A 13,626-nucleotide genomic window follows, 5' to 3' on the forward strand; every position below is an offset into this window, starting at 1 on the left:
TTTGGCCCTATTAAGTTTATCAGGTAACTATCTAAGCACTTTGTCAGGAATGCTAACTCTTTCTTACAAGGAGGTTGCCAAGGACATCATGCAGGGGAGTGGGACAGTTTCTTTTACCCTGGACCAGGGTTTCTCAACCCAGGCACTATCACCATTTTAGGATGGATAATTCTTTGTCGAGAGGAGGTGGGGGGGGGGGGGGGAGGCGGCATTCTGTGTATTGTAGGATGTTTGACAATATCCTTGATCTCTACCCACTAGATGCTAATAGTGAGAAATAAAATATATTGGCAATCAAAAAACATCTCCAGACATTGTCAAATGTCTGTTAGGGGTAAAATTGCCCCTTGCTGAGAATCACCACTTTAGAATGAGACAGGCTTTGGCATGGATTCTACTTTGAGTTTTTCTGGAGGGAAATGCTGAAAAATATATAATAAATAAGTCCATGAGAACAGAAATGGCTTTCTTATAGCAGCTTCACTAACTCCTTTGAATGTCTTCTGGGTTATTTGCCCCAAATGAAAAGGATTGTTATGTAGTCATTAGAGGTGGCATTCCTGTTCTTACCTCTATTTCAAATTGCCCCGTTGTTTGGTGACTGTGGAGGATTTTATGCCCTGGGTCATACATGCTAAAATGAATCTGAAAAAGTGAAGGGAAATCCTTTCTCCTGTCAGGTGGAAGGGGGAAGAGGAACTCCCCAAACCACTGGCGTTTTCTCAGGTGGAGGGCACACGGCTGGTGAAGAGTTATAAAGGAACTCCCTTAAATTTTAATCTAATTGTCCAGCAATGAGATTGGGCAGGTGAGTTCCTAAAGATTCCCTGGGCAATTCTAATGTGTAACAGGATGAAAACAATTGGCTTAGACCTCATAGATTAAATGGCTTACAAAAGTGATAACCTAAATTATCACTTTTAAAAGTGGGGGATGCGAGGTGGGATTTGGGCTGATTCTGAGACTGAGCTATTACTAAAATCACTAGAGAGATCTCTGTGGAGAGTCTGGGACCCTGTTATTCCACATCATCCCACCTTACGTTGTACCACTGACCACGTTAGGAACTAGTGAATTATAAAATTAATATGTCTTGGGGCACCTGGCTCGTTCAGTTGGTGGAGCATGTGACTCTTGATCTTAGCGTTATGTCCAAGCCCCACGTTGGGTGTAAAGATTACTTAAAAAGAAAATCTTTTTAAAAATCAAAATTAAATTAAATTAACATGTCTCCAAACTTAAAGTGCCTAACTGACAATTCGCAGGCCAAATAACCACACAGATGTACTTTATTTGGCTTCATCACACTTTACAACTTTAAAAATGACTTTCCAACACTTTAAAAATAAGGAAACAATATAAAAACTTTACGTTTCAATGCTGTGCTTAGCAAACAATTTGGCAACTACCAGCATTGCCACCAGGCAGAAATCATATGAAACTGAGTGCCATCTAATCCTTTTGAATGGCTGAATCTATTTCTAAATCCATCCTTGTACATTTATTAAACAGATATTCTTTTTTTTTAAATTTTTTTTAACGTTTATTTATTTTTGAGACAGAGAGAGACAGAGCATGAGCGGGGGAGGGTCAGAGAGAGGGAGACACAGAATCTGAAACAGGCTCCAGGCTCCGAGCTGTCAGCACAGAGCCAGATGTGAGACTCGAACTCATCAACTGTAAGATCATGACCAGAGCCAAAGTCGGGTGCTTAACCAACTGAGCCATCCAGGCACCCCCAAGAAAGATATTTTAAAAGTCATGTCAGGTTATGGCACTTTAGAACATTTTAATTAGCAAACTGGATTTCTGTTCTAATTCTGTGACTTGGATACACTGGGGGGAGTGGGAATACAAATGTTTTTTGCCTGTCAGGGGGGCTTGAAGCCCTTGCTTTCCCCAAGAATCCATATGCAAAGAGGGCTGTGGGAAAGCCTGAGACTCTATTTAGAAGGTGCTGAGGAAAAGGCATGTGAAGGGGGGAGGGGAGAATGTGAGAGGTAGCCAGAGCAAACTGGTTTATGACCTTTGACCCTTGGAAACATTCAGAAAAGAGTTGGCTGATATGTAGCAAAAGCTCTTGGGATTAAAGTGTGGCCCCCTGGGAATCCCCCTGGGAGCTGAGTCTTCCAGTTCAGACTACCCTGCCGATTGGGGAGTGAAACCAGCCCACTTTGCTACCTGGGGGCACAGGAAGAGAAGGTTTTTGTTCTCTTTGGCTGGAAAACTGTGACCTGTGAGGACGTCCCAGCACTTGGAAGAATACGTGTGCCCTTTTAGTTGCCTTAACCTCAGCTTGAGCTTTGTTGGAATAGCTCAGTGGACGCCCTCCCCTTGGCCCTGCTTATCCCCAATAGCTCAAGACCCAGCTAAACTGGAGATAAGGTGGTGGGGTTCTGGACAGCAGAGAGAGGAGGGGCATTTCTACCACAGGCCCCCAACCAGGCCTGCAGCCCCTGGGCCTGGCCCTGAAGCCCCACCCACATTCTTTCCTTGGTGGGGGAGATTTGAAAGGAAAGTTTTGGCAATCACTCCGGACAACAGCTGAAAATCCAACCAGGGTAAACTTGTTGGGAAAACTGATAGAAGCCCCATCTGGATATTATAAATAGGATTATAATGGTCTTATAAAGGGGGTGGGATCTTCTGGTCAGACCTCACTTCAAAAGCCATTTAGACAGCAAGGTAAGCACTCAACTGACACAGGACATGGTGCAGCTGAACTGGAGAGAAATTTCTCTGGACTCAGAAACAAGGACGCTGCAGCTTCTCCCTCCCTTGCTGCCCAGGGTGGGAAATATTGAGGCCCACTGAATCATCTGAAACACTCCAGAGATTGGTGGGCTGATAAGTTTGGTATCTTCCATTTTGCTTCTCTTAAACCATGGGTGGACAAAATTTTCTGAAAAAAAAAGTAAATATTTTAGATATTAGGCAACTCGCATTTTCTTTTGCAGGGCTGACTCTGCCATAGTATCGTCAAAGCAGCCACCAACAATAGCCTTAAACCAGTGATCACTGATGTGTCCCAATAAAACTTTATTTGTAAAGAAACTCATCGATAGTAATACCATAATAGTAGGAGACTTCAACACCCCACTCACAGCAATGGACAGATCATCTAATCAAAAAATCAACAAGGAAATAATGACTTTGAATGACACACTGGACCAGATGGACTTAACAGATATATTCAGAACATTTCATCCTAAAGCAGAAGAATATACATTCTTCTCCAGTGCACATGGAACGTTCTCCAGAATAGACCATATACTGGGACACAAATCAGCCCTAAGTAAGTACAAAAAGATCAAGATCATACCGTGCATATTTTCAGACCACAACGCTATGAAACTCGAAAATAACCACAAGAAAAAAATTTGGGAAGGTAACAAATACTTGGAGACTGAAGAACATCCTACTAAAGAATGAATGGGCTAACCAAGAAGTTAAAGAGGAAATTAAAAAGCATATGGAAGTCAATGAAAATGATAACACCACAGCCCAAAACCTCTGGGATGCAGCAAAGGTGGTTATAACAGGAAAGTATATAGCAATCCAGGCCTTCCTAAAGAAGGAAGAAAGATCTCAGATACACAACCTAACCTTATGCCTTAAGGAACTGGAAAAAGAATAGCAAATAAAACCCCAAACCAGCAGAAGACAGGAAATAACAAAGATTAGAGCAGGAATTAATGCTATCGAACCAAAAAAAAAAAAAAAACCCAAAAAACAGTAGAACACATCAGTGAAACCAGAAGCTGGTTCTTTGAAAGAATTCACAAAATTGATAAACCATTAGCCAGTTTGATCAAAAAGAAAAAGGAAAGGACCCAAACAAAAAAAATCAAGAATGAAAGAGGAGAGATCACAACCAACACAACAGAAATAAAAACAATAATAAGAGAATATTATGAGCAATTATATGCCAATAAAATGGGTAATCTAGAAGAAATGGACAACTTCCTATAAACATATACACTACCAAAACTGAAACAGGAAGAAATAGAAAATTTGAACAGACCCATAACCAGTAAGGAAATCAAATTAGTAATCAAAAATCTGCCAAAAAATAAGAGTCCAGGGCCAGATGGCTTTCCAGGGGAATTCTACCAAACATTTAAGGAAGAGTTAATACCTATTCTCTTGAAACTGTTCCAAAACATAGAAATGGAAGGAAAACTTGCAAACTCTATGAAGCCAGCATTACCTTGATTCCAAAACCAGACAGAGACCCCACTAAAAAGGAGAACTATAGACCAATTTCCCTGATGAACATGGATGCAAAAATCCTCAACAAGATGTTAGCCAACTGGATCCAACAATACATTAAAAAAATTATTCACCAGGATCAAGCGGGATTTATACCTGGGATGCAGGGCTGGTTCAATATCCGCAAAACAATTAACTCATCACATCAATAAAAGGAAGGACAAGAACCATATGATCCTCTCAATAGATGCAGAGAAAGCATTTGACAAATTACAGCATCCTTTCTGGATAAAAACCCTCAAGAAAGTAGGGATAGAAGGATCATACCTCGAGATCATAAAAGCCATATAAGAACAACCCAATGTTGAGGCATCCAGTGGCTCAGTTGGTTGAGCATCTGACTTTGGCTCAGGTCATGACCTCACAGTTTGTGGGTTTGAGCCCCACATCGGGCTCTGTGCTGACCGCTTGCTCAGAGCTTGGAGCCTGCTTCAGATTCTGTCTCCTGTCTCCTTCTCTCTCTGTCCCTCCCCCACTCACGCTTTGTCTCACTCTGTTTCTCAAAAATAAATAAACTTAAAAAAAATTTTTTTAATTAAAACAAAAAAAGAACGACCCAATGCTAATATCATCCTCAGTGGGGAAAAACTGAGAGCTTTCCCCCTGAGGTCAGGAACAAGACAGGGATGTCCACTCTCGCCACTGTTATTCGACATAGTATTGGAAGTCTTAGCCTCAGCAATCAGACAACACAAAGAAACAAAAGGCATCCAAATCGCCCAGGAAGAGGTCAAATTTCACTCTTCGCAGAGGACATGATACTCTATATGGAAAACCCAAAAGATTCCACCAAAAAACTGCTAGAACTGATTCATGAATTCAGCAAAGTTGCAGGATATAAAATCAATGCATAGAAATCGGTTGCATTCCTATACACCAACAATGAAGCGACAAAAAGAGAAATCAAGGAATCGATCCCATTTACAGTTTTGCACCAAAAACCATAAAATACGTATGGATAAATCTAACCAAAGAGGAGAAAAATCTATACACTGAAAACTATAGAAAGCTTATGAAAGAAATTGAAGACGACACAAAAAAATGGAAAAAGATTCCACACTCCTGGATAGGAAGAACAAATATTGTTAAAATGTCAATACTACCCAAAGCAATCTACATATTCAATGCAATCCCTATCAAAGTAACACCAGAATTCTTCACAGAGCTAGAAAAAATAATCCTAAAACTTGTATGGAAGTAGAAAAGACCCCGAATAGCCAAAGCAATCTTGAAAAAGAAAACCAAAGCAGGAGGCATCACAATCCCAGACTTCAAGCTACACTACAAAGCTGTAATCATCAAGACAGTATGGTACTGGGGCACAAGAACAGACACTCAGATCAATGGAACAGAAGAGAGAACCCAGAAATGGACCCACAAATGTATGGCCAACTAATCTTTGACAAAGCAGGAAAGAATATCCAATGGAATAAAGACAGTCTCTTCAGCAATTGGTGCTGGGAAAACTGGACAGCGATATGCAGAATGAACCTGGACCACTTTCTTACAGCATACACAAAAATAAACTCAAAATGGATGAAAGACTTCAATGTAAGACAGGAAGCCATCAAAGTCCTAGAGGAGAAAGCAGGCAAAAACCTCTTTGATCTTGGCTGCAGCAACTTCTTACTCAACACGTCTCCAGAGGCAAGGGAAACAAAGCGAAACTGAACTATTGGGACCTTATCAAGATAAAAAGCTTCTGCACTGCAAAGGAAACAATCAACAAAACTAAAAGGCAACAGACAGAATGGGAGAAGATATTTGCAAATGACATATCAGATAAAGGGTTAGTATACAAAATCTATAAAAAACTTACCAAACTCAACACCCAAAAAACAAATAATCTAGTGAAGAAATGGGCAAAAGACATGAATAGACACTTCTCCAAAAAAGACATCCAGATGGCCAACCGACACATGAAAAAATGTTCAACGTCACTCATCATCAGGGAAATACAAATCAAAACCACAATGAGATACCACATCACACTTGTCAGGATGGCTAACATTAACAACTCAGGCAACAATAGATGTTGGCGAGGATGCAGAGAAAGAGGATCTCTTTTGCATTGTTGGTGGGAATGCAAGCTGGTGCGGCCACTCTGGAAAATAGTATGGAGGTTCCTCAAAAAAGTAAAAATAGAACTACGCTACGACCCAGCAAGTGCACTACTAGGCATTGATCCATGGGATACAGGTGTGCTGTCTCGAAGGGACACATGCACCCTAATGTTTATAGCAGCACTATCAACAATAGCCAAAGTATGGAAAGAGCCCAAATGTCCATCAATGGATGAATGGATAAAGAAGATGTGGTATACATATACAATGGAGTATTACTTGGCAGTCAAAAAGAATGAAATCTTGCCATTTTCAACTACATGGATGGAACTGGAGGGTATTATGCTAAGTGAAATTAGTCAGTCAGAGAAAGACAAAAATCATATGACTTCACTCATAGGAGGACTTTAAGAGACAAAACAGATGAACATAAGGGAAGGGAAACAAAAATAATATAAAAACAGGGAGGCGGACAAAACAGAAGAGACTCTTAAATTTGGAGAACAATCAGAAGGTTACTGGAGGGGTTGTGAGAGGGGGGATGGGCTAAATGGGTAAGGGGCACTAAGGAATCTACTCCTGAAATCATTGTTGCACTGTATGCTAATTTGTATGTAAATTTTAAAAAATAAAAAAAATAAATAAACTACTTTATTTGTGGACACTGAAATTTAAATGTCAGAATTTTCACATGTCACAAAATATTCTTTTGGGTTTTTCCAACCCGAATTTAAAGAAATGTAATATATACATAATAACCATTATTAGTTATTAATAGTATTAGTAGTATTAGTATAAATACTAAGAACATGCAGTTGTACTTAGCTGGTAATTTACAAAAAGAATGCACTAGAAGTTGAAGGGGCCTTTTCAAGCAAAAAACAGTGATGAAATGGCAAATCTTTTCTTGTTGTGTGAGGAAAACCAAGTGCCAGAACCAGCAGAGCAGAACAGGAGAATCCAAACACAGGAATCGGGAAAATGAACATGCTGAGCTGATGATCTTAGTAGGAGTGGAACATGGAAATGAAGATGCAGAAATTCTCTTCATCAGAGTGGTTTCAAATTCAAAACCAGTCATTCCAAACATTTTGAAGAGAGTGACTCCGGAATGATACTCAGAACAAAGGAAGGCCACTTGAGTCAAGATCCTGCTCATGCATTGCAGACTGCAAACCACGTGACCCATGCAACAGTCAAGTGGCCACCTCAATCTGAACGGAGGGCAACAGATAGTTCTATTATTTAAAAGAAATGTTTTCAATGTTTATTTTTGAGAGAGAGAGCAGGGGAGGGACAGAGAGGGGGGCACAGAGGATCAAAAGTGGGCTCTTTGTTGACAGCAGAGTGCAGAGTGCCCTAAGCAGGGCTCAAACTCAGGAACCCTGAGATCATGACCTGAACCAAAATCAAGAGTCAGATGCTTAACCAAGTGAGCCACTCAGGTGCCCCAGATAGTCTTATTATTTGGAGACTTCATCTAAACCGATTGTAAAAGGAATTCATCACAAGTCATGTCTTACAGTCCCTCAGATTTTCTGTCTTCATATCTCAGTGTCTACTTGGAGCTATACTTTCTGTAGGAGGCAAGGTGAAAGTCCTTGAAGTTCAAAGCAACTTCCTGCTTCCAATGTAAACAGTGGAAATTCCAAAAGACCTAAATTCAGTGATGGAATCCCAGGAGGACATTCCTCAGCTGTGGCCCCTTCAGATTTCTTTCCTACAGTGAACAGAACCTCAAAATCTGTCCCATTCTCATCAAGCCATGTTTAGAATGGAACAATATTTTCTTGGGCTTATGCAAATGACAGGGCTCATTTCAATCTATGGATCTAGACACAAAAAATAGCTTGGAAAGGCTGGAAAAAAACAGACTTTTCAAGTCCAACAAGTCAAAACTATTGATCCCAAGAAGGAAAATCTGATTATGTTATTTTGTGACTTTAACTATGGGCACCATAAAGGAGACAGGCAGCCAGAACAGAAGACTCACAGAACCTTTAAATGCCTCAGCTGCTTGAAAGTTCTAAAGAATGTCAAGTTTATGAGCTATTTGAGGAACAATTTGGAACTTGAGAAGCAGAGGGGTGACAGCTGGGAAATCCACACCACCTGCTAGCACCGTCACCCGCAATTTCTCACTCCTTCCAGCTGCAATGTCACATTGAAAGTATACACACAATCCAAGAGCCCTCCACTTTCTGTAAAATTTGTGAATTGTCATTCAAAACAGATCAGATTCTCTTACAGCACAAGGAGGACAATCATAAGCCTGGCGAAATGCCCTGTGTGTGCCAGGTTTGCAATTACAGATCATCAGCCTTTGCCGATGTGGGAACATTTCAGAAAGTGCCATGAAAACACTAAGAATTTGCTTTGTCCACTCTGTCCCAACATTTTCAGAGCTGTCATACTTCATGTGAATCATTGTTGAAGGCATTGGAACAAGAGTCTTTTCAGTGTTCCAAATGCTGGCTTCGGTTTTTGACTTCAGAGGAGAAAACAGCATCAATTCAAGAATCATCAGAAGCTTTTCTCTTCATCAGAAGAGAAGGTTTGCCTCCTGAAACAGAGGTTACGATTCAAACTCAAGTTCAAACAGGATCAAGAAGTGCAGCGTCCATTATTGTGAGCAACACTAACCCCTGGCTGTCACCCATAAAATCTAAAAAGAGGATTGACACGAACTCTAGGTATTCCAGACGTTACCACAGATAGCGTTATAGCTGAAATTATGTTCTACCCACCTCCAAGAATTCTGAAAGGCAGAATTGAGGCGAGGCCATCTGTATATCATGGCTGTGGATGATGGTGATCAGCAATAGTCAGGTTTTACAGTGACAATTCCTTAGCTCTGTACTGTCAAGAAGCTCAGAAGGCTTCTTTATGCTCCTTCCCAGTCAACCTCTCCCTGCAAAGTAAACATTATTCTGATCTCTAACACCATAGAGTCTTTTTTTAAGCTTTGAGTAAATGGGATCACAATATTTTTGTCTTTGTCTTCCTTTAAGTAAGTGGGACGCATTCTTGCTGTATGCAACCATAGCACATTCTTTTTCATTGCTGGGTAGAATCCCATTGAATGAATATGGTAGAGTTTTACGCATCCATTTTATTCCCGATGAACTTTAGGCTGATTGTTTTGCTATTTGGAATAAAACTGCTATGAGCTTGTTCATGTTTCTTGGTAGGCTTATGTAGTCATTTGTCTGGAATGTACGTATACTTATGAGAAGTGCCGGAACTACTTTGATTTAGCTTTTAAGTGCAGATTCTGCCAAATACTGTTTCAAGAGTGATTGAAATAATTTATATTTCCACCAACAATATTGAGAATTCTACAGATACAGTACTTAGTACTGTCAATCCTTTCCATTAGCGCCATTCTCTTGGAGTTGTAATGGTACCACATTATTGTTTTTATCTACATCTCCCTAATGAGTAATGATCTGGAGAATATTTTTTTCATATGATTATTGGCCACTTGAATACCATCCTCTTCTATTAAGTGTCTATTCAAGTCTTGCCCCCTCTTTTTTCTTTCTTTCTTTCTTTCTTTTTCTTTCTTTCTTTCTTTTTCTTTCTTTTTAAACTAGACAGTCAATTGGGAAGGGCATGAAGGAACTGCGGGGGTGCTGGAACTGTCCCATATTTTGACCTGGATGGTGACTTCATGGGTGTATGTATGTACATTTGGGTTGGTGCTTCATGTTGCATCATACTTAAGAAATTATTGCCCACCTAGGACATAAATATATTCTTCCTATTTTCTTTTTGGAGCTTTACTGTCTAGCCTTTAGGTCTTGATTCATCTCAAATTTATTTCTTTTTGTCTATGGTGTGATAAGTCAGGGTATCCAGGTTTATTTTTTCATATGCTTATTCAAATCAGCACTAAGAAGACCACTCTCTTCTCACTGTATTGCAGAGGAACCTTTGTGTAAATCTGGCAGGTGACTATATATTTCTAGACTCCATTCTATCCCATTTCTTTGCTTCTCTAATCTTGTGGTAATGCCATACTGTTTCAAATACTGTAATTCTGCTTAAGTTTATGTGATAGTTAATTTTATGTGTCAACTTGACTGGGCTAAGGGATGCTTAGATAGCTAGTAAGACATTATTTCTGGGTGTGTCTGTGAGGGTTTTTGGAAGAGATTAGCATTTGAATCAGCAGACTGAGACCAATCCATTGAGACCCCTAAGAGAACACAAATAAAGGAAGAGAAATCTCCCCCTCTCTTTTCTTGAGATGGGACATCCATATCTCCTGCCTTTGGACAACAGAGCTTCTAGTTCTTGGGCCTTCAGACTGACTGATTTATGCCAGTAGCTTTCCTGGGTCTGTGGCTTGCCGATAGCATATGATGGGTCTTTGTCTCCATAATTGCAGAAAACCCATCTCTCTCTCTCTCTCTTTTTATCCTATTGGTTTTATCTTTCTGGAGAACCCTGACTAAGACAGATATCTGGGAGTTTAAGTTCTCCAGTGTTGGTGTTCAAAGTTGTCTTGGCTATTCAGGTGCTTTGTTGAACTGAAGTGATTATAGTGGAAATCCTTGTCTTGTTCTCAGACTCATATACAATAGTTCATCATTAGTCATGGTGTTAGCTGTAGGGCTTTTTGTAGCTACCCACTGACTTTGGGGGGATTGAGCTAGAAAGCTATAACAGAAAAATAATTGAGGAAAAAAACCAAAATTCAGAAATTAAGCAATATAATTGAAAATAAGACTGGGACTAGGGTGTAGGAAGGCAGGAGACAAAAGTGCAAAATACCATTCCTACACTTTCACAAATCTCTTGAATGCTGTACTCTATGCTCATTCTAGTCTTGGTTCTGCTTCTAAATAACTCAGAGCTCCTATGAGAAAATGATGTGGGAAAGGAAAATATTTGCAAGTGAATTGTATTGAAGCAGCAAAATTTGTAAGATAAAGCTAAAGTGGTTGTTAGAAGAGATTCATATTTAAGCTGCATATATTTGAAAAGAAGAAGGGTTGGGGTGGGCAAAATGGGTGAAGTGGACCCAAAGGTTCAAACTTCCAATTATAAAATAAGTCATGGGGAAGTAATAATACACAGCATGGTGACTATAGTTAAATACTGTATTGCACATTTAAAAGTTCCTAAGAGAGTAAGTCTTAAAAATTCTCATCACAAGAAAAAAAATTGTAGCTTTGTTTGGTAATGGATAGATGTTCATTGGACTTATTGTGGTTATCATTTCACAATATATACAAATATTGAATCAGGACATTGACGCATGAAAGTAATGAAATGTTATATATCATTGCACTTCAAATGGAGGAGAGGAAGGAGAAGACGGAGGAGCAGAAGAATTGGAAAACTAATGATCTAAGTCAGTGCTGTTGACAGAAGTTTCTGCAGTGATAGAAATGTTCTGTATCTGCTCTAATATGCCACATGTGTCTACTGAGCCACTGAAATGTAGCTAGTATGACTGAGGTACTAAAGTTTTTATTTTATTTAATTTTGATTAATTTAAAATTAAATTTAAAGGTAGGAAAAACAAATATTCCTTACAAATGAATTCCATATTATTTCTGTACTCTCAATAATTTGTGTATCTCATAGATTCTCTCCTTTCAGTGAGACTACATGTCCTTTCCTGAGGGTAGGCTGGATTTAGTGGCTTGCTTCCCAAAAGTAGGATATGGTAAGGAGAAACAAGTAACTTTGCAGTGGGGAAATCAGTGGTAAGTCATAGGGATAGGATGTATCCCTGATGGAAGTGGTAAGGACACATCACCTCTGTGGTATAATTCTAAAAACCTATATCCCCAGCGCAACCAGGAGGAAAAATACCAGACCCAAATTGAGAGACATTCTGCAAAATCTCTGACCCTTTAAGGACTCCTTAAAATTGTCAGGATCATGAAAAACAAGGAAAGTTTAAGAAACTGTCCGAGACCTGAGTAGGCTAAGGAGAAACTATGACAACGTAGTGCAGTATCCTGTACGGGAATCCGGCACAGAAAAAGGACATTGGAAAAACCAGTGAAATGTGAATAAAGCCTGGACCATAGTTAATAGTAACTTACTGAAAGATATTGAAGTAATTTTGAGGCCTAAAGGAAGTCATTTCCCAAATACACATTTTAGACATCAAAATATTTTCTCTTTATCTACATCCTCTTCATTTTGACTATGGTATACTTCACTGAATAGAAATCCTCAAATGCAAAGATCAATGATATTTAGACTGTGTTATCTGACCATAATACAACAAGATGAGAAATTCATAAAAGAACAGCTTTTTAAAATCCCACAGATTTGGAAAACAAATACCATATTACTATATAACTCTTGCGTTAAAAACACAATCACTAGGGAAATTAAGACATATGTGGAATTGAATGATAATGAACATATTATGAAGCAAAAATTGTAGGACACAGTTAAATTGGTACTTAAGTAAAATAAAGTAAATTTATAGCATTATATACAAGAGAAACAAATGAGAATTTACAAATAAACATCCCAGACATTTATCTCAAAAGATTGTAAAGAGTATAACATTGTATGGTGACAGATGCTAACTACACTTAGCATGGTGAGCACTGCATTATGTATAGAATTGGAAAATCATTACACTGTACACCTGAAACTAATATAATATTGTATGTCAACTACAATACAATTTAAAAATTTTTTTAAATACCGTAAGAGGAACAACAGAACCTATAGAGATACTAAGAAAGAAAACAATGAGTGGATAATATAAATGAGCTAGAGATGAATATAACATTGTTGATTAGCAAAACCAAAAGCTGTCTTTCTTTTTCCTTTCAAAAGATTACTAAACTAGACAGGCTTTCTGGCAGAAATGGGCAATTAAAAAAATTCTATAAAGGGTTAGATAGCAAATATTTTAGGCTTTTGAATATGATTTCTGGAAACGAATCAACTTTGCTGTTTTAACAGGAAAGCAGCCATAGACAATACCTAAAGGAATGGGTATGTCTGTGTTCCAATAAAACTTTATGGACACTGAAATTTGAATTTTATATAATTTTCAGATGTCACAAAATAATATTCTTTGTGCTTTTTTTCAAGCCATTAATAAATGTGAAGTTAATTCTTCGGTCGCTGCAGACTATACAAAAATAGGTGCCAGGCTGGACTGGATTGGCCCCAGATGCAACCTCAGGAGTGTGGGCGCCAAGCCCAGTTGTGTGATCAAGGTCCCTTAAACGTGGGGCTAGCAGCTGGTGCTTTTATGAAAAAGGTAGCACACCTGAGAGGATTATGAGAGCTAAACTCCAAG

General features: G+C 38.9%; 3 protein-coding genes, 1 pseudogene and 1 gene segment (V, D, J or C); 1 reads left to right on the plus strand and 4 right to left on the minus strand.

Moving 5' to 3' along the window:
* Positions 1-9,243, plus strand: part of LOC109492994 — a 20,520-nt pseudogene extending 11,277 nt beyond the window's left edge.
* The window catches only part of LOC123381268 (immunoglobulin lambda-1 light chain-like), a 670,720-nt gene that overhangs the window by 359,128 nt on the left and 297,966 nt on the right, over positions 1-13,626 (minus strand). The window lies entirely within an intron of this gene.
* Positions 1-13,626, minus strand: part of LOC105260055 (immunoglobulin lambda-1 light chain-like) — a 512,144-nt gene that overhangs the window by 350,608 nt on the left and 147,910 nt on the right. The window lies entirely within an intron of this gene.
* The window catches only part of LOC109497182 (immunoglobulin lambda-1 light chain), a 638,912-nt gene that overhangs the window by 332,590 nt on the left and 292,696 nt on the right, over positions 1-13,626 (minus strand). The gene's annotated exons all lie outside the window — the stretch shown is intronic.
* Positions 1-13,626, minus strand: part of LOC109496970 — a 927,213-nt gene that overhangs the window by 319,727 nt on the left and 593,860 nt on the right.

The sequence above is a fragment of the Felis catus genome, chromosome D3 (assembly GCF_018350175.1).
Source record: "Felis catus isolate Fca126 chromosome D3, F.catus_Fca126_mat1.0, whole genome shotgun sequence".
In the NCBI taxonomy this organism is placed as follows: Eukaryota; Metazoa; Chordata; class Mammalia; order Carnivora; family Felidae; genus Felis; species Felis catus.